This window comes from Schistocerca americana, chromosome 2 (genome assembly GCF_021461395.2).
Source record: "Schistocerca americana isolate TAMUIC-IGC-003095 chromosome 2, iqSchAmer2.1, whole genome shotgun sequence".
NCBI classification, from domain to species: Eukaryota; Metazoa; Arthropoda; class Insecta; order Orthoptera; family Acrididae; genus Schistocerca; species Schistocerca americana.
The window spans coordinates 298165576-298193420 of record NC_060120.1 but is presented as its reverse complement, the minus strand read 5'-3'; the positions used below and the strand labels follow the sequence as shown (position 1 = coordinate 298193420).

The following is a 27845-nucleotide window of genomic DNA, read 5'->3' as shown; positions in this document are numbered from 1 at the left end:
CTTTGATTTCCTCACATGGTCTATTAGCGAGATATCGTTATTTGAGGACAAACAACAACAACACTAAGGAGGCAAAACAATAACTAATCCGGAAAATATTTGTGTTTCCAGCGCAGCAAACCAACACAGCTGTCGTCGACGTCATTAGAGACTGAACGCTATGTCGACATGTTTTGGAAGCATGTGGTTTTTGCGTGTTTTAATTAAGCCCAGAATTCGCAAAAAAGTGATTTACAGAAAGCCGGAAAACGTTATTCAGAAGTTTGAAGCCTGCCCTTCTGAATACGAGTGGAATATCTTAAGCGAGATGCTGCCTCGCTAGTTATATTACTGGAAACATAAAACCTGTTGGGTGTCCTTGCTTTCAAGGCATGTTTCATTCATTCATTGCTTGTTACCGCCAATCGATTCTTTCCTACGATTTCATCATTTGATCCTTTCCTACGATTTTCAATTAACCGAGGTTCACAGCTACAACGAATGAGAGCTCTTTGGAACTGTATTTTCCGTTGTGCCACGCCGATATCAGTTAACGTCCGGTCGTAATCCGTAAGTCGATCGCGATGCTAGTTGGTAACATACGTAATTTAAAAGCTGTGGTGTGCTCCCATATAAACAGTGCTAATGGAACAGGCTGCTATTAACAACTACCATATTCCATTCAGAAGGTCAGTAACTGTTAACACTCGTCAAATACAACATGTGCATCTCATAATGCGTTGAAAGGTCCCCTAAGACAAATATTGTATGACAGCACAACAATACAAATAAAACAAATTGCGGCAGATGGGATGCAATCGTCCAAATGGTCCGTTTCTCTCTTGTCGTCTTCCTCCATACAAGTTTCTTTTCTCTCTTGGTTTGAACTCAAGAAACAACATTTACTAAACTTTGCGTTTTTATTAATATGTTTACATTGTATTGATGGCATCAGATGTCAAATGGTTCAAATGGCTCTGAGCACTATTGGACTTAACTTCTGAGGTCATAAGTTCCCTAAAACTTAGAATTACTTAAACCTAACTAAGCTAAGGACATCACACACATCCATGCCCGAGGCAGGATTCGAACCTGCGACCACAGCATCAGCGCGGTTCCGGACTGAAGCGCCTAGAACCGCTCGGGCACAGCGGCAGGGAGGCTGTGATTATCCTCTATGCGGACACTTCACTTCAGGACGAGTGTAGGCCGAATTGCACTATACGGCGGTTGTGTGTCGAATGACTAACGGTTCAACACTGAATATTTGAGAACACGGAACAGAAAACTACTTTAGTTGCCGTTTCCATAGATTTAATCATATAGTGCTTGACCTCAACCCAAACTTTTTTTTACTATCGCTTGAAAGTCTCTAGATCATTTTGAATAACTCTCTATATTTACTCCAGCTATGTGACGGTAAGTGTACTTACAGAAAAAAGTGCGTAAGCTGTCTGGTTATTTGTAATAACACGCACTACTGGGATGTTTTTCTTCCACAATCTGTGTAACAATGACGATGTGAGATTGCTCTGATGCTTTGTAAATTTGCTAGGCTAAACTAATTATTTACCCGTGCCGAGTTCCCTGTTGAGACCATAATCGTTAAATATTGTTTCGTCCCGTCAATTTTCATGTGAGGTTTCAGTGCAATCTGTGTCAGAACAAACACGCTATGTTGTATCAAAAGACGAGATACATTTTTATCGCTGTTTGCCGGGGCCTTATCGCGGAAAACCCTGCAAGCTCACCACTCAAGTTCCGATCCTCGGTAGGCTCCCGCCCAAATCACGCGCGGCCTCATACATTTTCACAAGCATTTTTTGCACGTATTTGTACTGATTATATTCAGTATTGTGCTGGTTAGTGAATTACCGTAGAAGATTAAGTTAGAGAGAATACATATTGTTGACTAACGTGATGTCGTTCTCACGAATTCTCCCCATTTCATATCCATAAATTAGATACGAGAAAGTAAGGAAAATCAGAGTTTAACGTTGCATCAACAAGTTCATGAGGGACAGCTTACATAGCTATCATTGGAACAGGATGAGAAAGAAATTTAGCCGTGCCCATCGCTATGTTCGCCTTGAGCGATCTACAGAAGCCGCGGGAAATCTACGTATTTAGGTCCTGACGGAAATTTGTACCATACGTTGCCCAATCCGAATCCCGTGCAATGTGCCATCTCGATCCGTAATTAATTGTAAGAACAAAAGTTACTACCAGACAGGAATAGTTTCGAGACTGTATTTTCACCTCACGCTTACAAAAAGTTGCTCGCAGCGTAGGTAGCAGCATAGTGTAACGTAGGTATCCATGCACTCGAATTGTCGCACTGTGGAAAATCTTGCTTTGATTGTTCAGACAACACACTGACCAATGACTAAATACCTCTCACGGGCGAAAAAGTGATCTACAAAGTGTCATTTGCGAACCGGCCATGTTCTGAGATGGATCTCCAGCTTTCTACATTTCTGTGCTTACAGGGAAGCTCGAACATAGAGCTCCGCCGGTTATCTTTGGTGCTCCTTTGAGGAAGTAAGGGCCTCTGCAGTCGAGAGTTCGGGAGAGGAAACCTTTATCCAAAATCTGATTTGTTCTCTGGACATCCTGCAGCAGTGGCAAATATCTGTGTTGATAGCAAACTATTGCAGAATGCGTATAGGTAGCAACTGTAAGTATTGAAAAAACGCTGGGGAGATTCCACCGCAAAAAACTGCTGACGAACATCCGCGTTTCAGAATATAATATGCAGAGCCGGCTGGGTTCTACATCAGTTGACATGTGACTAACGATATCTGAGACATGTTACCAGATAGCAAGACAAACGCGCTGCCCCGTCGGCCCCTTCGCCAGCACCCCATCGCCACCGCCACCAGGATCAGCCTATGTCGAGAAGAACCGCATGTACGTAGAGGGAAGATAGCGTTATTCTTCACAAAGATCTGACAAATCAATAACTTTCCTCAAAACACCCAGTTTAGAGTAAGTATCAGATGGTGTCTGGCATTGCTTACAGTAATACAGTCACTCTTGGGACTTGATTCGCCCGGAATCAAAGAAGGATACAACCGCTTCGAATCGTGGCTAAACATCAGCCCCCACGACAGCAAGAGCTGTCAACGTTTCGCAAACCGAGCGTTTGCGTGTGCTACCTGGCTCACTCTACCCCGACTTGGTTCCCTGTTACCTATTCTAGTTTCCTAAGAGAGCCAAGTAAGCAATTCTTCAGATACAAACGGTGTGGCATATAATATCAGTAAGATGAATTAAAATTCTCCAAGAAGTATGAATTAATTATAGTTTTTCTAATTGTTCTAAGGAATGAAAAGTAGGTGTTTATAGGAAATGTTTTAGAGAAATGGTCGAACTGTTTAATAGCTCCATCACCGTAGAATCAGTCTGTTTATGACAGTGGTTCTTCTGATACCTTTTTCGTGCTTTTTGATTTGTCCTTTCATCAACTGTTATACAGGGTGGTCCATTGATAGTGAACGGGCCAAATATCTCACGAAATAAGCATCAAACGAAAAAACTACAAAAATGGACCGTTTAGCAATTGCGGAAAGGTTCGATATCGTGTTGATGTATGGCTATTGTGATCAAAATGCCCAACGGGCGTATGCTATGTATGCTGCTCGGTATCCTGGTCGACATCATCCAAGTGTCCGGACCGTTCGCCGGATAGTTACGTTATTTAAGGAAACAGGAAGTATTCAGCTACATGTGAAACGTCAACCATGACGTGCAACAAATTATGATGCCCAAGTAGGTGTTTTAGCTGCTGTCGCGGCTAATCCGCACATCAGTAGCAGACAAACTGCTCGAGAACCGGGAATCTCAAAAACGTCGGTGTTGAGAGGAATGTCGTTACACGTATTGCCAGATGCATTGAGGTTGACGGAGATCATTTTGAGCATTTATTGCATTAATGTGGCATTTACAGGTAATTACACTGTAACAGCATGCGTTCTCAGAAATGATAACATCTGAAAGGTACATGTATCACATTAGAACAACCGAAACAAAATGTTCAAACGTACCTACGTTCTGTATTTTAATTTTTAAAACCTACCTGTTACCAACCGTTCGTCTAAAATTGTGAGCCATATGTTTGTGACTATTACAGCGCCATCTATCACAAAGCGATAAAAGTGGTCCATCTAAAACATTCATATTTCTTTACGTACTACACGAATATGTAATAAAAAATGGGTGTTCCTATTTAAAAAAACGCAGTTGATATTCGTTTGACCTACAGCAGCGCCATCTAGCGGGCCAACCATAGCGCCATCTGGTTTCCCCCTTCAAGCTAGATATGTTTCGTTCTTTGTAGTTTTTTCGTTTGATGCTTATTTCGTGAGATATTTGACCCGATCACGATCAATGAACCACCCTGTACATATCATAGTCGTGAGCGATTTTAACAGTGTGGTTTGCGACCATTCGCAGGTAATGTGAGAATATATTAACTGCCCATTCTTCACCTTGCGTTTAATGGAAATTTACTGCTTTGAATTCTATCACTTTGTAACAGTCGCATCGCGGACTCATAAAATGCAGAATACGTGTATCACAGGGGATTATACTGACCGTCGACGGTAAGCTTTCACAGAGACTGCTTTTAAGTAAGCTGATTATGGGAATCTCGTCATTGTTCCTCCCCTCCTGCACCAAAAAAATAGAAAAAAAACATACATTACCAAGCAGTACGTATTATGAGGGGTTCAGTACTACCCGACCACGACATTATTGCACTTGGCCTCCGATGACCATAATGGAACACGTGGTGACGTTACAACAACCAGTACAGTAGTGACGAAGGCAAACGCATCGCATTGTGAATAATTTAAAACATTTGTTCAAATATGTCAAGTGGTTCAGTTTGCCCTCATGAAACATGAGAGTTAAAACTCACGGTAAGTCGACCTAAGCGCCCTCACCACTTGGTACAATAATACTGTGGCCAACTAATATAAATTGACTGAACTGTTTCTATACCTACAGCAAGAAACAATAGCAAAGAAGTTCATTATTCAATGGTGCAACTGAAAACAGTTTAATTAAATCTGGTTTAATTACATTCCTACCTTTCCTGTAGAGTATATAGGTCAACAAAGATCATTTATATGAATGTTTTATGTCCAAAAAAACAGACACCATGGATACATATAATTGATTCGCCTCGATGGTCAATGAATCCACCGCCTTCAGTGCGGAATCTCGAAGTAGCGAGCATGGAGGACATGGAAGGCGACTGTGAATGTGCGGTGCTAGGCGGGATTATGGGCTGGCCAGGAAGGGTGCCTGGATAGTCTGCGCAATTGCTATGAACACTGTCTGGATGGCGCAGTGGTTAACGCAAGTGTCTTGTAAGCAGGAGATGCCGGGTTCGAAACCAGGTGCGGCACATTTTCACTCGTCGCCGCTGATTCCGCATAAAGTCCCGCTGTAGCCGACATCAATAATTCCTTCCCTTTCCCCCTTCCCCTTCCCTTCATCTTGCCTCCACTCTCAATTTACGCAGTGAAGTTTTTTGAACGGAGTTGTACTTACAGTCATGAGATACTTTTGAGAATGCCGCATGCAAGTCTTACCGTACGCTGTTACATGACTACATGCACGTACTTTCCGTGTTTCCATCAAAATCACTAGAGAAATGTAGCACCAAGCAATTAACCCAGTGGCAGGAGTGAATATAAATTTTGGTGCAAACCGTAACATAAATTCCCTTTATACGCCAAAAATTGTCATACTACACGTACAGCTTGAACCAGAACTACACCGACGTATTTTCAGTGTTTGCTTATGGATATCGTCTGAGTATTTTGGTTTAAGGAACACACGGTCTCCGGAGGCTCGTAACGGAGTTATTGGATTTCGTTTGGTTTCTTGTTCCAGTTAGCTTTGAATCTGTATTGTACTGAGAATATTGCACAGTATTGGAGATGTCGACGGTATGCTTCGTGCGTTTCGTTCCATTTCGCTCACGTTGTCCGATTCCCCTCAAATCTGCATTCAGTACTGTTCGGTTCTGTCTACGGTTTTATTTTCCGTCGGTGTTAGTTGTGCGTTAACACTGGTACACAGCAGTGCTACGGATAGGCTTACTTATGATCAGTTGACAGACGTGCGTCTCGTACTGGAATCACTGAATGCAACGGAAGAGTGGCATCATGGCGCTTTGCTGAGCTGTTCCCGCATCTTCGGATACGTCACGATAATTCTGCATCGCCTAAGGGTTGCAGCATTGCACTGTGTTGTGCGTTGCACTGCACGTATTGGTCACGGCATATTACACGTTTTTTGCCGTTTTGAAGATATTTTCAAAGAAACAAGTATAACAAACCGAATTAATCGTAATGTCATTATTACTCTGCAACGAGCCGCCGGAGATCTTGGGTCCCTGATGCCGAAATACTCAAAGTATTCCTGAACAAACTCTGAATGTATGTCGTTGTAGTTCTCGTTCACGATATATAACTCCCATCGGCTTAGACCGTGCGACAGTCTGAGTGTAACTAGGAGACGATACGTATGTGGCCACTTGCAGGTAATTCCGAAAGAAAGAACTGTTTTCCTGAAAAAGAAGGGCACTGTAGCTCTTACTTTCAGTACCAGATCTAGTCTGAAAGCATCTTTCTAATTCCTAATCTCACGGGACGGGAGGAGAATTAGTGTTTAACATTCCGTCAACTCATCGCAGTCAACTGTGAAACAGCAACAGCTGAAGTAGGCGGGAATGGGAGGTGAAATTTGGTATGGAGCTGATGAAGGAACCGTCCTGGTATTCTGTAGAAGTAGTTTAGGACAGCTACAGAAGCTTAACTAAGGATTTTGAAACAGTGTCTGAGCCACTGCTTCTTCCTGCTGTGTCAGACATCTCAGAGCCTAGCATACAATGCTTAAGGAGTGCCATCTTTTGGAGAACAATACTATGGAGAACGTGTTAGTCACAATCTAGGAATCTACGAAGAAACACTTCTGCGATCATTCCTGACCTTGGGTATTAATAACCGCTTCAGCTGTATATCGTCCCATATTACTGGATCACTACCGACTTCGTGGCGTTAAAAGTCACATCTTCAGGTGAAGATATTCAAGTTAATGGTTTGTTTAGATATTTACGAAATGCAAAATATTCTATTGTGTCCTCAGCATCCAATTTTTGAACGAACTCATTTTCTACGTACATGACTGGCACACGGAGTATGGGTCGAGGGTCGTGAGATATATTTCCTAAAATACTCCTGTTTGGTAAGTCGAAGTGGCTTGGATATCCATGTTATGATATGTGTGCAACTATTTTCATAATTGTAACTGATGAACTTGAAACACAAATGCTGTACCGTTTCTAAGTTTTGAGATTTAGAGGTATGTTGAGATTATGAGTCCGACAAATAACTCTGTCTGTTTGATTTTTTTTATTTTGAAGAAACTAACAAGCTGAGGGATTTGTCGGGCTCATTATCTCAACATACCTGTAAATAACAAAACTTCGAAACGGTGCTGCGTTTGTGTTTCAAGTTCATCAGTTACAATTAGGATAATCGTTGCACACACATCATAGCATGGATCTCCAGTTCAACCAACTTCGACTTACCAAATAGGAGTATTTTATCAAATATATCTCACGATCCTCGACCTCATACTCTGTGTGCCAGTCATGTACGTAGAAAATCGGTTCGTTCTAAAATTGGATGTTGATGACACAATAGAAGATTTTGCATTTCGGAAATATCTAAACAAACAATTGCCTTGAATATGCTCACCTGAAGAAGTAATTTTAACGCCACGTAACAGCTAGTGATCCAATAGTAAGGGACCAAATATAGCTGAAGCGGTTATTAATACCCAAGATGAATACACACAGCCGTGGTTCCCCCACCTACAAGGTTGTGTGCAGATAATTCCTCAGTTAACAACCAGACTTCATTTAAGCATTTCCATGATAGCTGTGAACTACTTTGAGATGAAATTACCAAGAAAGTAACGGAAAACGGTGTTACTCTTAGACAGAGAGACTATGTTCTGTTCAATGTATTAGGAATTTGGAGTAATGTGAACTAAAAGGGCCACCAAACGTAAAACTGAAAGCATAAAATTGATTCTAACATCAGTCGGGAGATGTACCTGAAGCATCCAATACAATCCAAATCACGATAAAAAAATAAAAATAAACGAAAAATAGTTGGAGGAGATAGCAGCAAGAGCTTCATATATAACCGTTGGGCTCTTAAAAACCTGGGGGATTGGCTTAACTGATCCTAATGATTCATTCACCGGCAACAAGCTTAATTAAAATACTCATGTGTTAAGCAGCGGCGCAGAGTTGTAAGGCACTGTGAAGTATGTGATACAGAGCTGTTATTCTTTATTGTGACTGGACGAAATGGAGAAATGCTGCAACATTCGACAATTATTTCGCGGCAAAATATAAATGTTAGGTATCAGCAAATTTAATTCATGAAAGAAAACAGTTAGGAAGGAAGGAATGAGGGTACTTAATTTATAGTATGGTTAATCTAAGATCTCGATGGACGATTTACGCATCAGACGCAAAACTTAGGAGTAGGTTAAGGTATCTGAAGGAATTCTCACGCTGCAGCGAAAGTGTGCATTTGAAGTTTCCTCACAGATTAAAACTATGTGCCGTGTCGGAACACTGTGACGTGTGGGAACTCAACCTTTATATTTCGCGTCGAAAGGCAAAGGATTTGGATTCGAGTCCCAGTCTGGCAAACAATTTTAATTCGCTCGGAAGTTTCTGCAGATTAAGTTCCTACAAACGGAAAAAATCTTTTATCATATTGGCATAGTACAACAACAGATATGTTAAGAGGCTATAAACCAGACTTTTATTTTCATCAGAAGATGTAATAAAGACAGCTACCCAGGAACTGCCTAATAATGAAAGAGTCGTAAAATGAAAGAGTCGTAAGAGTCGTAAGAGTCGTAAGAGTCGTAAGAGTCGTAAGAGTCGTAAGAGTCGTAAGAGTCGTAAGAGTCGTAAGAGTCGTAAGAGTCGTAAGAGTCGTAAGAGTCGTAAGAGTCGTAAGAGTCGTAAGAGTCGTAAGAGTCGTAAGAGTCGTAAGAGTCGTAAGAGTCGTAAGAGTCGTAAGAGTCGTAAGAGTCGTAAGAGTCGTAAGAGTCGTAAGAGTCGTAAGAGTCGTAAGAGTCGTAAGAGTCGTAAGAGTCGTAAGAGTCGTAAGAGTCGTAAGAGTCGTAAGAGTCGTAAGAGTCGTAAGAGTCGTAAGAGTCGTAAGAGTCGTAAGAGTCGTAAGAGTCGTAAGAGTCGTAAGAGTCGTAAGAGCCGTAAGAGCCGTAAGAGCCGTAAGAGCCGTAAGAGCCGTAAGAGCCGTAAGAGCCGTAAGAGCCGTAAGAGCCGTAAGAGCCGTAAGAGCCGTAAGAGCCGTAAGAGCCGTAAGAGCCGTAAGAGCCGTAAGAGCCGTATGAGCCGTAAGAGCCGTAAGATGAAAGAGCCGTAAGATGAAAGAGCCGTAAGATGAAAGAGCCGTAAGATGAAAGAGCCGTAAGATGAAAGAGCCGTAAGATGAAAGAGCCGTAAGATGAAAGAGTCGTAAGATGAAAGAGTCGTAAGATGAAAGAGTCGTAAGATGAAAGAGTCGTAAGATGAAAGAGTCGTAAGATGAAAGAGTCGTAAGATGAAAGAGTCGTAAGATGAAAGAGTCGTAAGATGAAAGAGTCGTAAGATGAAAGAGTCGTAAGATGAAAGAGTCGTAAGATGAAAGAGTCGTAAGATGAAAGAGTCGTAAGATGAAAGAGTCGTAATGAAAGAGTCGTAATGAAAGAGTCGTAATGAAAGAGTCGTAATGAGAGCCCTAATGAAAGCCCTAATGAAAGTCCTAATGAAAGTCCTGTATGAACTATTGCTGTACTTTGCAGTATCTATGCAGAGAGAAAGAGGGTTACACAGCACAGACTAGCACGGAGAGTAGTGCCAAAGCAATCTTCAGGCTAATGACATCTACAAGATTGACGAAGACGAAGACAAGAACAGCTACATGCAAACAAGTGACCAGTGTGGTGAGGATAGGCGATGACTGTATATTTACGCTTCACAAATTTCAAGGCAGCAACCTGAGAATATTAAGAATGTAGTACAAGTCTCAAAAATACAACCATTTCTGCTGTAAACAAACATACCAGGATTGTCTCGTGACTATATGATAGGTCAAATGAAATTATTTGGTTCCAGAGATCTTTTCAAGTTTGTTCAAATCTTATGGAACTTAACTGCTAAGGTCATCAGTCCCTAAGCTTACACACTACTCGACCTAAATTATCCTAAGGACAAACACGCACACCCATGCCTGAGGGAGGACTCGAACCTCCACCGGGACCAGCCGCACAGTCCATGACTGCAACTCCTTAGGCCGCTCGGCTAATCCCGCGCGGCTTTTCAAGTTTCAAACATCAATGATGGATATATGCAGTCTGAAGCAACAAATGAAAATTTGTACCAAGGCAGGGATTTGAAACCAGATCTTCTGTCACTTAGCCACTTTGGCGCAATGGCTTTGCACAAATGCATGGATTACCCTAGCACGCATCTCTCCTCGATCCAAATGCCTCAACCCACTTGGCATTTCCCCCAACTCAAACGGTAAGAGAGCACGAGATCTGGGTTCGAATCCCAGCCTTGGTACAAACATTCATTCATCGTATGATAGGTGTATGTAGAAGGGTCTCTAGACTTAATGGGAAAAATATTGCAGATAAGCATGAAGATCCCAGTCATCTGTGACATAATAATGTAAAAATTGCGGAAAGCAGAAACTGATGGATGAAGAAATCTTTTTCCTCTGCATCAACACACGTCAAGATTTCAACAGTTCTCACATTTAGGAAATACTACATGTACATATCTACACGGGATAAAGTAAAACTATTCACAAAACGAAAGTGGTTAAGGTTTACAATTTTTTCTTCTCACAGAGTCCATTGTGCGCATGAGATCCATTTGGGTACTATTCAGCTGCCAGATTTATTCCAGTATCGTCACTATCTCCATATAGCTGCGTATACCATTAATTTTGAAATTCAATTAACCTTAAGATTATAATGTCTTGACATCACGCACCAAACGTACGTCAACATAAAATAAGCATCAAAATAAATTTTACATGTGTAGACTGCAAAATGCTGGATAGATCGCCGACAGAAAGTCAATGACTGAATGCAAAAAGACCTTATTAATCCAATATTACTCGTTTCGGCGTTTGCCATCATCGGATATCGGTTGAAATAAAAGAAATCGCATAATTACATATGAATGGGTTACATAACTCACATATACACGCAATTAAAAACATTACAGTCATAAGAGGGCATGTTCCATGAAACTGAAAGTAACTAGTGGGGGTAACAGATACGTGTTGTAACAACAAGAGCAGACTGCGCTGATACAAGAATATTACCCATTTTGTGAGGAAACAAACTGAACGCCAGATGGTGTTAGAAGAGTGGATGGCGCTCACCCATATAGTTATCTGATTTATTTTATTTCAACAGTTATCTGATGATTGCAAACGTCGAAACTAGTAATATTGGATTAATAATGTCATTTTGCATTCAGTCAATGACTTATACCTCAGCCACCTGTTCAACATTTTGCAGACTACGTATATTCTTCAGCATGGTCGCATGCCTCCTTGACTTTATATCACGGCTGTGTTAAAATAAATTATGATACAGGTGATGAAAAGACTGACATCATAGCGCAAAAAATTTATCTTGTTCTTTAAATTTTCCAACATCCTCTTCAGTTTATTGTATTTAACCTTTACCCATTAGTGTAGTTCCTAATCTCTGTTTCGGTCGGATCACAGGAAGAGAAATCACAGGGAAACAAAACAAGGAAAGAAAGAAAAACGTCTCAATGAATAAATTGACATACAACAGTTTTTAGGATAGTTAGCAATGTTTCGAATTGTTCAGCGTTGTACTCTATCGCGTTCTACACTACCGCTTCCTTACTACACACATCAAAAAAAGTTTTGCGTTACCCCAGTTCCTGAATTCCTGAAAACAGACGTAGACTGTGGATATTGCATCACAGATACAGTCCCTTTGACTGTTCAGAGGTATCACTAAACCCGCACAAAGATGTAAACAACCATGCATGAGCAGCGCCTATTAGACGGAGGGGGACCGACAGACGATCAGTTCCAGTCATTCCACCAGGAAGGAGGTACGCGGCTCGTGTTGTCTGTAGTTCAACAATCCCTAGACGATCAATACTGCGGTTCGATCGCGTCCGCATTGTTATTTTGTGCCAGGAAGGACTCTTAACAAGGGAAATGTTCAGGCGTCTCGGAGCGAACCAAAGAGATGTTCGGACATGGATGAGATACAGAGAGACAGGAACTGTCGATGACATGCCTCGCTGAGGCCGGCCAAGGGCTACTACTGCAGTGGATGACCGCTACCTACGGATTATGGCTCGGAGGAACCCTGACAGTAACGCCACCATGTTGAATAATGCTTTTCGTGCAGCCACAGGACGTCGTGTTACGACTCAAACTGTGCGCAATAGGCTGCATGATGCGCAACTTCACTCCCGACGTCCATGGCGACGTCCATCTTTGCAACCACGACTCCATGCAGCGCGGTACAAATGGACAGTTCAGGATTGGCATCACGTTCTCTTCAGCGATGAGTGTCGCATATCCCTTCAACCAGACAATCGTCGGAGATGTGTTTGTAGGCAACCCGATCAGGCTGAACGCCTTAGACACACTGTCCAGCGAGTGCAGCAAGTGGAGGTTCCCTGCTGTTTTGGGGTGGCATTATGTGGGGCCGACATACGCCGTTGGTGGTCATGGAAGGCGCCATAACGGCTGAGAATGCTATCCTCTGACCGATAGTGCAACCATGTCGGCAGCATATTGGAGAGGCATTCGTCTTCATGGACGGCAATTCGCGCCCCCATCGTGCACATCTTGTGAATGACTTCCTTCAGGATAACGACATCACTCGACTAGGTGGCCAGCGTGCTCTCCAGACATGAACTCTGTCTAACATTCCTGGGATAGATTGAAAAGGGCTGTTCATGGACGACGTGACCCACCAACCACTCAGGGATCTACGTCGACTCGCAGTTGAGGAGTGGGACAATCCGGAGGAACAGTGCCTTGTAGAACTTGTTGATTGTAAGCCACGACGAATACATGCGTGCATCAATGCAAGAGGATCTGCTACTAGGTATTTGAGGTACTGATGTGTACAGAAATCTGGACTACCAGCTCTGAAGGTCTCGCTGTATGGTGGTACAACATGCAAGGTGTGGTTTTCAGCCGGCCGTTGTGGCCGAGCGGATCTATGCGCTCCAGTCTGGAACCGCGCGACCGCTACGGTCTCAGGTTCGAATCCTGCCTCGGGCATGGATATGTGTGATATCCTTAGGTTAGTTAGGTTTAAATAGTTCTAAGTTCTAGGGGACTGATTACCTCAGCTGTTAAGTCCCATAGTGCTCAGAGCTATTTGAACCGTTTTTTTTTTTTTGTGGTTTTCATGAGCAATAATAAGGGCGGAAATGATGCTTATGTTGATCTCAATTTCAATTTTCTGTGCAGCTTCCGAACTCTCGGAACCGAGGTGTGCAAAACTTTTTTTTATGTGTATATATAAAGTGCTCAGAAACAATCTAAAAGGCTTATGATGTCGTTGCAGGTTCGGTTGCGCTGAGAAATAACTCTTCAGAAAAAAAATCGTTACGCTATGCTGTCTCCGAGTTAATTAGCATTGACGTTTGCGAAACAGGCTGTTGCGCGCAAAATCAAGCGGTCCGCTAAATACAATTGGTGTCAAATTTTCTTATAGCATAGAAAATAGCGCACCATACTGCTGAGACTTTGGCTTGAGTTCGATTGTTACTACCGTCTCATATTCAATTTTTGTATCGCTCTCTTGTTCGGTTATAGGAAACCAACGAAGAACACGTTTGGCGACTCCGTCGCTGGCGGGCCGCTTGAAGATGTGCGCGCAATGGCAAGATTGGCCAACTTCAGTACATACTAATATTACATTCGGTGTCCTCAACGTCATATATGAATCTTTGTCTGCCGTAATTATTTCTTGCCCCCCTCCCCCACCCTCAACCTTCCAGAACTAAGTTCCCTGTTCTCGAACGTCTCTTTCAAATCTCTAATAGACATATTCTTGCTTCTCGCAATCATTTTCCATAGACGGCCAGCACATATATCTGCGTAAAAAACCATTCAGCAAATCGAAAGTTAAACGTAAATTCTGTGAATTTTTCGTGGCGTTCCCATTACCAACAACATTCCCAGCTCATGCAGTTATACTCTTAATCGACGGGCCTTGACGTATAACTTGGCAACGCCACGGGATGAGTATATATGCTGAACCTATATGACCTTGACTTTGTGAGAATGCATGGTCGCCTTTAAGACGTCCACACTTAGTGTAGAAATAAGGTACAGATATATAATTTGGTCTTCCTGCTAACTATGGCTGTAGAAGTACGTATCGTTAACACTTATGACTAGGGTAATTTCATGTTGGGCACTTGCGCCTTTCAAGTGACTGCCTTGGGAGAGCCAGTCCTGACAAAACTCTACCATCTGGTGAGCAAAGTGTATGAGACAGTCGATATACCCTCAGACTTCAAGAAGAATATAATAATTCCAATCCCAAAGAAAGCAGGTGTTGACAGATGTGAAAATTACCGAACTATAAGTTTAATAAGTCACAGCTGCAAAATACTAACGCGAATTCTTTACAGACGAATGGAAAAACGGGTAGAAGCCGGCCTCGGGGAAGATCAGTTTGGATTCCGTAGAAATGTTGGAACACGTGAGGCAATACTGACCCTACGACTTATCTTAGAAAATAGATTAAGTAAAGGCAAATCTACGTTTCTAGCATTTGTAGACTTAGGGAAAGCTTTTGACAATGTTGACTGGAATACTCTCTTTCAGATTCTGAAGGTGGCAGAGGTAAAATACAGGGAGCGAAAGGCTATTTACAATTTGTACAGAAACCAAATGGCAGTTATAAGAGTCAAGGGACATGAAAGGGAAGCAGTGGTTGGGAAGGGACTGAGACAGGATTGTAGCCTATCCCCGATGTTATTCAATCTGTATACTGAGCAAGCAGTAAAGGAAACAAAACAAAAATTCGGAGTAGGAATTAAAATCCATGGAGGAGAAATAAAAACTTTGAGGTTCACCGATGACATTGTAATTCTGTCAGAGACAGCAAAGGACTTGCAAGAGCAGCTGATTGGAATGGACAGTGTCTTGAAAGGAGGATATAAGATGAACATCAACAAAAGCAAACGAGGGTAATGGAATGTAGTCAAATCAAATCGGGTGATGCTGCGGGAATTAGATTAGGAAATGAGACGCTTAAAGTAGTGAATGAGTTTTGCTATTTGGGGATCAAAATAACTGATGATGGTCGAAGTAGAGAGGATATAAAATGAAGTGTAGCCATGTATGGAAGTGAAACGTGGACGATTAATAGTTTGGACAAGAAGAGAATAGAAGCTTTCGAAATGTGGTGCTACAGAAGAATGCTTAAGATTAGATGGGTAGATCACATAACTAATGAGGAGGTATTGAATAGGATTGGGGAGAAGAGAAATTTGTGGCACAACTTGACTAGAAGAAGGGATGGGTTTGTAGGGCATATTCTGAGGCATCAAGGGATCACCAATTTAGTATTGGAGGGCAGCGTGGAGGGTAAAAATCGTAGAGGGAGACCAAGAGATGAATACACTAAGCAGATTCAGAAGGATGTAGGTTGCAGTAGATACCGGGAGATGAAGCTTGCACAGGATAGAGTAGCATGGAGAGCTGCATCAAACCAGTCTCAGGACTGAAGACCACAACAACAACAACAACAACATTTTGACATGGCTTCTCCGGAACTAACTGCCACGAGGTAAACCTCTTACTACACTCCTGGAAATGGAAAAAAGAACACATTGACACCGGTGTGTCAGACCCACCATACTTGCTCCGGACACTGCGAGAGGGCTGTACAAGCAATGATCACACGCACGGCACAGCGGACACACCAGGAACCGCGGTGTTGGCCGTCGAATGGCGCTAGCTGCGCAGCATTTGTGCACCGCCGCCGTCAGTGTCAGCCAGTTTGCCGTGGCATACGGAGCTCCATCGTAGTCTTTAACACTGGTAGCATGCCGCGACAGCGTGGACGTGAACCGTATGTGCAGTTGACGGACTTTGAGCGAGGGCGTATAGTGGGCATGCGGGAAGCCGGGTGGACGTACCGCCGAATTGCTCAACACGTGGGGCGTGAGGTCTCCACAGTACATCGATGTTGTCGCCAGTGGTCGGCGGAAGGTGCACGTGCCCGTCGACCTGGGACCGGACCGCAGGGACGCACGGATGCACGCCAAGACCGTAGGATCCTACGCAGTGCCGTAGGGGACCGCACCGCCACTTCCCAGCAAATTAGGGACACTGTTGCTCCTGGGGTATGGGCGAGGACCATTCGCAACCGTCTCCATGAAGCTGGGCTACGGTCCCGCACACCGTTAGGCCGTCTTCCGCTCACGCCCCAACATCGTGCAGCCCGCCTCCAGTGGTGTCGCGACAGGCGTGAATGGAGGGACGAATGGAGACGTGTCGTCTTCAGCGATGAGAGTCGCTTCTGCCTTGGTGCCAATGATGGTCGTATGCGTGTTTGGCGCCGTGCAGGTGAGCGCCACAATCAGGACTGCATACGACCGAGGCACACAGGGCCAACACCCGGCATCATGGTGTGGGGAGCGATCTTCTACACTGGCCGTACACCACTGGTGATCATCGAGGGACACTGAATAGTGCACGGTACATCCAAACCGTTATCGAACCCATCGTTCTACCATTCCTAGACCGGCAAGGGAACTTGCTGTTCCAACAGGACAATGCACGTCCGCATGTATCCCGTGCCACCCAACGTGCTCTAGAAGGTGTAAGTCAACTACCCTGGCCAGCAAGATCTCCGGATCTGTCCCCCATTGAGCATGTTTGGGACTGGATGAAGCGTCGTCTCACGCGGTCTGCACGTCCAGCACGAACGCTGGTCCAACTGAGGCGCCAGGTGGAAATGGCATGGCAAGCCGTTCCACAGGACTACATCCAGCATCTCTACGATCGTCTCCATGGGAGAATAGCAGCCTGCATTGCTGCGAAAGGTGGATATACACTGTACTAGTGCCGACATTGTGCATGCTCTGTTGCCTGTGTCTATGTGCCTGTGGTTCTGTCAGTGTGATCATGTGATGTATCTGACCGCAGGAATGTGTCAATAAAGTTTCCCCTTCCTGGGACAATGAATTCACGGTGTTCTTATTTCAATTTCCAGGAGTGTACATTGCTGACTATGAATTACAATGGATATCTTCCTTCCTCAATCTCAGCTGATACCCACCCTGCCAAACACACCTGGGATGTAAACTAATGTTAGCGCAGAGTTCACTTGCTACCTATTTGTCATTTTCGGGAACTGTGTGGAGCTAGCGGGAATATCTAGCGGGAAAGAGAAGCTGACACACTTTTATTAATGACATATAAAATATAATTTGTGGAGGACAAGAATTCGTGTGTAAAATTACTTTAAAATGTCAAGTATAAATAAATAGTACTGAAAGAAAGGAGTACTTGGCGTCATTGCCAATGAAGAGTTACAGACAAAGGAAAATTGAAAGATCTTAACATATTTCTCTTTTGACAGAGTTGAATTAGAGGGAATTCCATGTGCGTGACGATGTGACGCACGTATGCCGGAGTACATTTCAAGAAAAGAGAGAATTCTCTGCAATCTGATTGTATCAATCTACAGCAAAATGGCAGTTTGTAACATGATTATGTGTACACAATAATCGCAATCGCAAAGGGCTCCTGTTCTAGCATATTATTTGTCTAATCGATAATCTCACTATTTTTCAATCTAATCTTGAATAACAACAGAAAACAGGATCTTCAGTCATTGTTCAAAAATTTGAACACACTTAAATCCAGTCACCAAGCCAGAGGAAAGAGTGTAATCATATGAGACGAGTTCATAGTTATCTTATTCGTTTATTCCTAAAAAATGCCGGAGAAGTGTGATGTAAAATTTCTTGGCACGACACGTGAAGCTGGTCTGTCTGGGATGACGTGGAACAATGAAGTGACTGTTTCTAGAGCAATCTTGCGGAGGAATAATTTCGCTTAACGGCGGCCGCGCCGAGTGGCCTCGCGGTCTAAGGCGCCATGTCACGGATTACGCGGCCCCTCCCGCCGGAGGTTCGAGTCCTATCTTGGGCATGGGTGTGACTTGTTCTTAGCGTAAGTTAGTTTAAGTAGTGTGTAAGTCTAGGGACCGATGACCTTTGCAGTTTGGTCTCTTAGGAATTCACACACATTTTTCGCTGTGTCGAAAATATGAGCGAATGCCAGAATTGGAAGAATGGAATCGACCAAAAGATGTAGTCCTGGGCAGAAAAGGAAATAGTGCGTGCCTTTTTTTATTTCTTTCAAGTTTGTGTCCATAAGAAACAAGACTGCAAAGGCCCTATCACGCCTGCCATCAGCAACCGTACGAGAAGAATTAAAGGGCATTCGAGTAAAGAGCACATAAGAAACTACCTCGCCAAACAAAGGATGAGACGAGACAGCAAACAAGATTGCCACCGCGACCGGTGTGCTTCTTAGGTGGGCAGTGCCTGTACTGTGGATCTTAGGTATGACTCAGCTACGCTAGCAGCTTACGTTAACTGGAAAATGTTGCGAGAGGGAACTGGTTATCTAGCTGCAATCTGTAAAGTAATAGGTATTGAAAATGGCGTATATCTTGTTATATAAGAATGCGGGAACATGTTTCAAAATTCAATGTAGCCGTATGTGACGTCACCCAATCGCCTCAAAGAGCTTGTATGGAATACACAGTCTTCTGGATGAAGTCACGGGAGATATTGCTGATAATATCTCGAACCCGTGCTTCCAATTCTTCCAGTGTGCGACGTTTCATCCAGTACATCTCACATTTTGCCCAGCGCCAAGTCTGGACTTCTTGCAGGCCACATATCAGGTCCCCGTCTTCCGAGCCAACGTCCTGGAAATGTCTCATCCAACCAAGCTCGCTTGACATTCCGGGTGGTTGCGCTATCCTGTTTAAGAGTAAATATCTTTTATGTTATCCCATGCAGATATTGTCGGAAAAACTTAAAGCGTCTGCAGGTAGCATTCTGCTTTCATTGTGTCGCGCAAGATAAATATCTGAGTAACATTTGTAGACTCATTCCTCACCACATGGCCATATTTGGGCGGGACTGCATCTTTCCACTATAACACCAGGATCCTGTTCCGAACGACAATGGGAATTTTGTCGATTGATATAACCTCCCACATGAAATACGGCCTCGTCGCTACAAAGGACGTGTTTAAATAATTGAGGCCAATCAATCTTCATACCAACCCACTATCGATTTCCCACATTCCATTCCGCGATCACAGTCTTCCGGTGTCAGCTGTTGCACGTGATGAGGCTTCAACGTTAGATAATTCTACTCTTTGTACAGGAACTGGCACACCGAGAACTTTGTGATTCCAGTTTCACGTGGTGCCTGACATGTTGATTTCGGAGGGCTGCATACAAACATTTCCTTCACAGTCGCCATTTTATCATCCGCTCGAGAAGTGGATGGACGACAAGTTTTTCTTGCGTATTTTATCGAGACAGTTGTCATTAACTTTCTTTATTGTTGTCTCTGGACGAATCGTGGCATTCACCCTACTCACAGTAAGCCACCATCTGTGCACCAGGACGAAGGATTTCCACACTTCACAATGTTCAGCAGTCTGTGCTCGGTGTTAAAAACAGTAAGGCGATCGGCCATCTTTTCAGTTGTGTGCCATTGTGTGCAGCTCCTCTCACGGCAACCGTCTGTACTGCAGAAAATGCAAAAACAAGCTCTTTCCGTGGGGGAAAAAAGAAGAAGGGGAGGGAACAAGGGCGATGAAACAAATACTGAGCGTGGAGCGCAAGCCTGGCCAGGAAGCCTGGTGTTCGCAGGTGTATCACTGCCTGTACGACATAATGACTTCTGAAGCATGCTCGGGCAGTGACAGCAGAAATCCAAACATTATTTAATGGCCTTTATGTACACAATATTGCCATTATGATTCCATCGATATCATAACTTGTATAGCCATTTTATAGTGCTTAGTTACTTTCCAGACACCCTGTAAAAATACATCAACACTCCGCAAGGCACCTTTTGGTATACAGTGCAGGAAACTTTGTGAACCACTGTAACTTCCGTCTTTTTCCTGTTCCAGTCGCGAATGGTTCAAAAATGGTTCAAATGGCTCTGAGCACTATGCGACTTAACTTCTGAGGTCATCAGTCGCCTAGAACTTAGAACTAATTAAACCTAACTAACCTAAGGACATCACACACATCCATGCCCGAGGCAGGATTCGAACCTGCGACCGTAGCGGTCGCGCGGTTCCAGACTGAAGCGCCTAGAACCGCACAGCCACTCCGGCCGGGTCGCGAATGGTGCACGGGAAGAAAGACAGCTGGTAAGCATCCGCATGAGCTTGAATCTCTAATTTTATGTTCATGGTCTTTTCGCGAGACAAACGTTGGCGGGAGGAATATATTGTTTGATTCTGCCATGAACGTACACTCCCGGAATTTTAACAGTAAACCTCATTGTGACTCACTATGTCTCACTTGTAGCGTCTGCCGCTGGAGACGGATGATGGTTCCGTGATACTTTCGCGTTTACTAAATGAAGCTGTAACTAAGCGCGCTGCCCATCTTTGGATCTTCTCCATTTCTTCTATCAGCCCTTTCTAGGACGGGTGCCAGCCTGGCAATATCTAAGTATCGGTCGATCGAGGGTTTTTTAACCCACCAACTTAGTGCGTGGATTGCACGTCCTGAAGATTCTTCTAGGGAATCACGGCTAGCATTCCCTTTTCTGCGATTAGTTTTATCTAGTCGTGCTACTTTAAATCATATTCGCACAAGAAAAAACGACGTAACACTAAGGAGTTATGCAAACTGGTCGCAAATCTATATTCATACAAGTATCGATGGAAAATGCAAAATGGTAAACTTTGGCAGCCGATGGACGAATGTGGGACGAAAATGTGACGCTGCAGCGCAGATTCACCGCGCAACAGGGGCCATAAAGACTCCGAATTTCATTCTCTGTACTCAGCTGGACAGTTACGATGCCTCGCAGACAACGCGTGAACAATATAGGCAGATATCAGCATTTGAGAGAGGACGTGTTGTAGGGCTCAAAGAAGCCGGCTGGAGTACCGGGGAATCGCTCCACATTTGATTGAGACCGATGCCACTATTCGAGGATGTTGGCAGGAATAGGTGAACCATGTCCGAACAAAACATCAGGATGGGAATGGTCTACCTAGAGAGAAGACAGAACGTAGGGACCAAGCAATTGTCACAGAGGCACTCAGAGCCAGGATTAATCATTGTCATCGATCAGACGTGCAACCCATGCTTCAGTGAACATAAGGACCATTAACAGGCAGCTCACAAAAAAGGGGTTGAGCGAACACCAGCTAACATACAGGACACTCCACCACGACGAGTAGGCTATGTGACCATTTCAGTTAGGGCGCTTGTGGGCGTACAGAAACTGCTACAAGTACTGTTACTGGTGGGCAGAGCTGGATTTAATGGATGCAACTAAAGCCACTGATTGAACGTGTTGTTCATTTCATTTGATATACGAGGCACCGAAAGAAAAAGAAGCGACGGTTACAAAGTAATATGCAGCGAAAAATCTGCACTGTATGATAATGTAGGTAATTTCTGTGGATTTATGTGTGTAAGCAATTCAGAAAAAGTGTTTATGTTGGCTAACCTGCCCATTAAACAAAATGTACGTTACCGCTTAAGTTGATTTCAGAATATTCTGTTTGATCGTGAGACTATCTACAGAAACACATTCTGAGGTTTCGTTGTAGTCCTTCGAAATGCTGTACAAGTGTTGTGTGTCACGTTACAGAGAAAATTATGAAAATGACCCAAGATTAGCGGTTTTTTCTTTTCCTAAAAGCACAACATTCCAGCAGAGATGGGGTCTAGTGAAACAGGGGATACAACCCGCCGGCTGTGACCATTGACTCATAGATAATAATGTCTTCATTTTCAGCCATAGATAAAGAAACGGTTCTGTGTTCCGGATAAGCGCTACCATTGTACATTAAAATAATTGCACGTGATTTTAAAAGAGATCGCTACATATTGCTCAAAATATTCTTCGTGTGCATTTATTTAAATAATTGGCTGTTTGCAATTCATTCGGTACTTAATTTCATTCTTAGTCATATTGAGGTAATTTGGACTATTAGTTTCTTATTTTGGGACAATTTTTAGTATCTCATTTTCACTTGTAGGTAAGGATTTATCTGTTCCGATGAACCTGGATGATTTGAGAGAGGCTATGGGCGTAGACATGTTGGCCACGATTTATTTTTCACAAATGTATGGTCTCGTTGCCGAGTATATTCGATGTGAGTGCGGCGAACATGTGCGCCTCACAAGTGTATCTTGTCGTCGTACTCACGTCTTATTCGGACGGCGCTGCAGCAAAGATCGGTTGTTGTTGTCCATGGTCCATTAGACGAGGGACGTGGTTCGAGAAATCTAAGCTCGCCTTGACAGACATTATGAAAATCACGTACTGTTGGTGTTTGAGATATCCTGTGTGGCTGTGTGTCCATGAATGTCGTGTGAGTAAGCGTACAGTTGGGGATTGGTACTCTTTCTGTAGGGAAGTTCTAGAGGAATACATGAAATATAAGGGGCCGTTGGGTGGAGGGCGGGGGGGGGGGGGGGGGGCGTTACGGTCGAAATTGACGAGTCGCATTTTGGCAAAAGGATGTACAACAGGGGGGAAACTCCGGTGGGATTATGGGTTATGGGTTTCGGGGGGGGGGGGGGGGGGGGGAAGGGGGGGCTGTAGTTTCTGGTCAAGAGTGTGACGATGTCGTGTTTAAAGTAGTACCCAATCGAAGGAAGGAAGTTTTGGTCAGCTTAATTAAAGATCACGTTGCAGCGTGTTCCACTGCAATTTCAGATGGTTTTGCTTCATATTGGTATTTAGAGGAAAGGGGTTATCAGCATCTCGTAGTTAATCACAATAGTGAGTTCAGATCGTTATCCACAGGGGCTTGCACAAATAGCATAGAGGGTTATTGGTCAGCTGCGAAATCTCTTGTTGGGAAGCGGAAATGCCAGATTTCCACACTTCAAAGTCACTTAGACGGATATTCATGGAGGCGTAGTATTCCCCATACATATTGCTAGTTTAAATGTTTTGTTAAACGTGTTGGGCAGATCTACCGTCCGAAATATGTTAGTTAATTTCACTTTAGGATGGGAGGTGGTGGTGGTGGTGGTGGTGGTGGTGGTGGTGTGTGTGTGTGTGTGTGTGTGTGTGTGTGTGTGTGTGTGTGTGTGTGTGTTTTCGTAATGTTTTGTTTGTTGTGTTATGTGGGTATGTGATTTTTGTTGATGTCTTTCTAGGCGAGCTTAGGTTCTTTTAAGAAGTTCCAGTGTGGTAAGTTCAGTTTTCCATTTTTTTCTTTTACTGCATTTGACTATTTTGACGTATTTCATTGTTGTATTACACCATTACGTATGTTTTCGCGTACTCCACTACGTAATAGAAATTTCGCAGCTGTCGTTCTTCTTTCGTTTGCCAGCACTAGTATCAGTACGATTTTTTCGAATCTGTACCAGCAATATTAAAGGTGAAACGCCCGACACAACTAAAATTTGTATCCCGTGCTTCAGTTGACCTTTACACTGACACTACCTATTCGAGAAAGAACGACAAATTTAACACTGACGAGATTTACCTATGTATGTCAACTGGAGAGTAGGATACAAATGTTCTGTATAGCTATATAGCTCAACTAAAGAATGGGATACTATTGTCACTGCTGTGATCAAAACAATAGCTTTCATTCGATAACATTAGCATCGAAGGCGAGAAACAAAACTGTACCCCATAGTGAAGCACGGGATACAAATTGTATATGTGCCGTCTTATTGCCGCTTTTGCGTAGCTCAACCGAGGTACAGGTTGCAAATATAACGTACGACCATTTCCACGTTTTCGTTAGCATTTTATATAATGTCAACGGAAGTATGGGATACAAATATTACGTACGCAGCTCCTTCTGCCATCGGTAGTACTACTATCTACGTAAGAACAGACTATTAGTCGTAGCGGAGGCGAAAGAAACAACACATGTAAAATTTGTATAGCTGTCTCTTGCCCAACGTAATGTCCAGAGCGACTGAAAAAAAGCGCAGGTGACGCCTGTATATAAGAAGGGTAGAAGGACGGATCGTCAAAATTACAGCCCAATATCCTTAACATCGGTTTGCTGCAGGATTCTCGAACATATTCTCAGTTCGAATATAATGAATTCCCTTGAGACAGAGAAGTTGCTGTACATGCATCAGCACGGCTTTAAAAAGCATCGCTCCTGCGAAACGCAACTCGCCCTTTTTTTCACATTTAAGGCTGACTGCAGTACAATTTTACTGCCGCCAACGTATATTTTGCGGAAAGACCACAAAGATAAGAGAGATTAGGGCTCGTACAGAGGCATATAGGCAGTCATATTCCCCTCATTCTGTTTGGGAGTGGAACAGGGAGAGAAGATGCTAGTTGTGGTACGAGGTACCCTCCGCCACGAACCGTATGGTGGATTGCGGAGTATATATGTAGATGTAGATGTATCCCGTGCTTCAGTTGACCTTTATAGTCAATTGAACAAAAGGATATTAATGCTAACGAAAACGAAGAAATCGACTTACGCTAAACTTGTATCCCGTACTGCAGTTAACCAATACAGTTCGAATGAGGTTCGAGATATAACCCATTTATATGTGGCGTAACGTATTCTATGCTACCAATTTTTCCATCCTTTTTTTCCCCTTCATTTTCCTCAGAAATAATACGATACGAACAGGCGATATCCTTGACGTGAAAATACTACTTGCCTTGATATGTGTCAACAATATTTTTTGTCTCTCGTATTCCTTTGTTTCCGAACACTTTTGTCAGCTGTTACATCTGTGTAATAAATGATCTCTGACGTCATTGGTCAAAGCCGACGGGTTGTATCCCGTGCTTCAGTAGACCCCAGAAATGGATAGCTGCAATACACCATGAACATTTCTAGGTTACACAGAATTCAAAGGTAATCTCAGCATCTTTAAAATTCAGTTAGATTGTCTCAGGGTATGTGCTTCAATTCAGAGAGCATGAGCAACGTATGGCGTGTTTAAGTTGGCATGTCGTCTAGTTGTCCAGTAACAACGTATATATAATACATTGTATAGAGTATTGACTAGTTGGATCACTGATTTACTCATGCAGGAATATCTTTGGCTTCATAACTTCAGATACTAGTCAGCAATAATCGATTTGTTCTGAAAGTAACCGTCACTAATCCCTTGTTTGCGGTAGCATTAGTGGCATTACTTCCCTTGGGCGTTATCATACGTAGCGTGGAGTTCAATGGCTTTCGTAAGTGCTAAGGGGGAATCAAGCTGTCCAAAGAGGGCACATTGTATAAGTCAGATAGTGCCACTAGTTTTGTTCTAATAGAAACAAGAGATATTCCTACAATTTTGTATTCTGGTATGGTGAATACTGGCCGGAGTATGCAGTTATATGTTGGTAAAAGTGTAATCACTAAACTTGATACAAGGATGTTCCCATTAACTATTAACCATTTAAATGACTTCATTGACATTATTGGTAACTTTGAAAACTTTACCAGAAAGAACAATGATATTCAGTAACAGATCACTTGCTATTCATAATCAACTATTTGGAAAATATGGCATATTTTTTTGATGAGACTGAAAGTAGTTAAATTAGTTTTTTATGTGAGCAAGTGAATTCAATGTGTGTCCGGAAGACCCATTACAGATACTCATCGGATTGTATTATATTTTGTAATATTTTATTTTCAATATCACTACATGCTTACAAGTTTAGAAGAAGCGCACACGATCTAGTGCTATCCCACTGTAATACACTGCATAAGATTCACATTTTCATATACACTCAGCAGCTGAGCAGCTTGGTGGCAATTTCTTGTTGTATACAAAACAGATGTTACAGTTTTCTTTGTGAATCAGATGATGTTGTTTCACTAATGGTTGATGAAATTCACTTGAAGCCTTATTTGGACTTCACGGGAGGTAACATTTTGGGTGCTGCATTCAATTCTAAAACTGTAGAAACTAGTGCTTTCTTCAAATAAAGATATAGTTCACATTCTTTCAGTGAGAAATGTAAATGGTAAAGAACTCATCACTGTAATTAAGGAAATAGTTTTTAAAGGTGGTTTTGTGTTGTTAGTGACAACAACTCAATTAACAGACAGGCATGTCATTCTTTGCTTCCTCTCCTCAACTGTCAATTTTTTACAAACACCGTTATGATGACACTCAACCCAATTTTTGTTTTAAATTCTGTTCACATATTAAAATGTGTCAGAAACATTTCGATGAATAAAAAAGATCTTGATCCCGAGTTTGAATCTTTAGTACACAACTGCTTATGGCCAAGTTCTCTGGAGTTAAAAATCTACATGACAGAGTGTACACAGATAATAAAATTTGCCAACAAACTTAATTTAAAGTCTCTTTATCCAAGCAACCTGGAGCGACAAAATGTCAAATTTTTGTTTATATTTTCAATGAGAAGACTGTCCAAGGTTTGTTAGCCTTGGGGGATCATCACCTTATTGAAAGTTTTGAGAGCACTGTTGAATTCATTAAATTAATTTGTATATGGTGTAACATTTTAAATGGTAGAGAGATCCGTTTCAAAGATGCACTGCAGAACCCACTCTCCAGCAAAAATGGTGAAAATATCAGATATTTACAAAGATTTTTATCATAGCTAGATTTATGGAAACATTGTCCTCATCATACATTCGGATTATCCAATGACACACATTTGACAATGTCACATACCACTCATCTTCTTCTAGAAATGACGTAGTATTGCACTGAGGACTTGAATTTAAAATATCTTTTGCCAGGAAAGGTTCAGACCGATGCTCTAGAAGGAAGATTTGAAAAAGTCGAACAATGGCAGGATCTCAATATTTGCCATCTTTGAGACAGGTATTTGAAACTGAATCCACGCTAAGAATTCAGATCCTGCCATCCTTGAAAATTTCATCATCTGCTCTGGAAGAAGTTGGCATAGATTTAGTGTCTTCTGTGAGTGACTGTGTAGATGATTTCACCTTACCACCACCACCACCACCACCACCACCACCACCACCACCACCACCACCACCACCAAACTTTTTACAGTGTAAGGAATTTCAGTGAGGAACAAATTCAATCTGTTCAGGAATACTTGTCAGGACATTGTGCCAGAGCTGTTTTTAAGAAGCTGAGAGGTGAGGCACGTAAAACATATTTAGTGTTAGATAGAACATCATCAATTACAGAAAATGATGAAGGCTATGAACATACAAGTAAGGTGGACAGGGGTGTATTGTATTGTCCTAATAATGAGGTTATGAATGCCGCTGTTTTTTCTTATTTAGTTGTTAAAAACTTTGCGTCTGGAGAATATGAACACAGCTTCATGACATGTTCATCCAAGAGAAATTTAGTTATAAGATTAGCTGTTGACGTAGTTGAAAGAGAAGGCTTCTTCTGAAGGTTTTTTTTCTTTTTTTTGTATTCAGGTACATCACACAACGTACAGTATTTTTCAATGTGTAGAAAAAGTTGCGTGTAATATGGTTCTCAAGAATTATGAAAAAAATACTATAGCCATAACG

General features: G+C 42.6%; 1 protein-coding gene across 2 annotated transcripts in view; it reads right to left on the bottom strand.

The window, feature by feature from the left end:
- Positions 1-27845, bottom strand: part of LOC124593102 (sodium-independent sulfate anion transporter-like) — a 239507-nt gene that overhangs the window by 115890 nt on the left and 95772 nt on the right. The gene's annotated exons all lie outside the window — the stretch shown is intronic.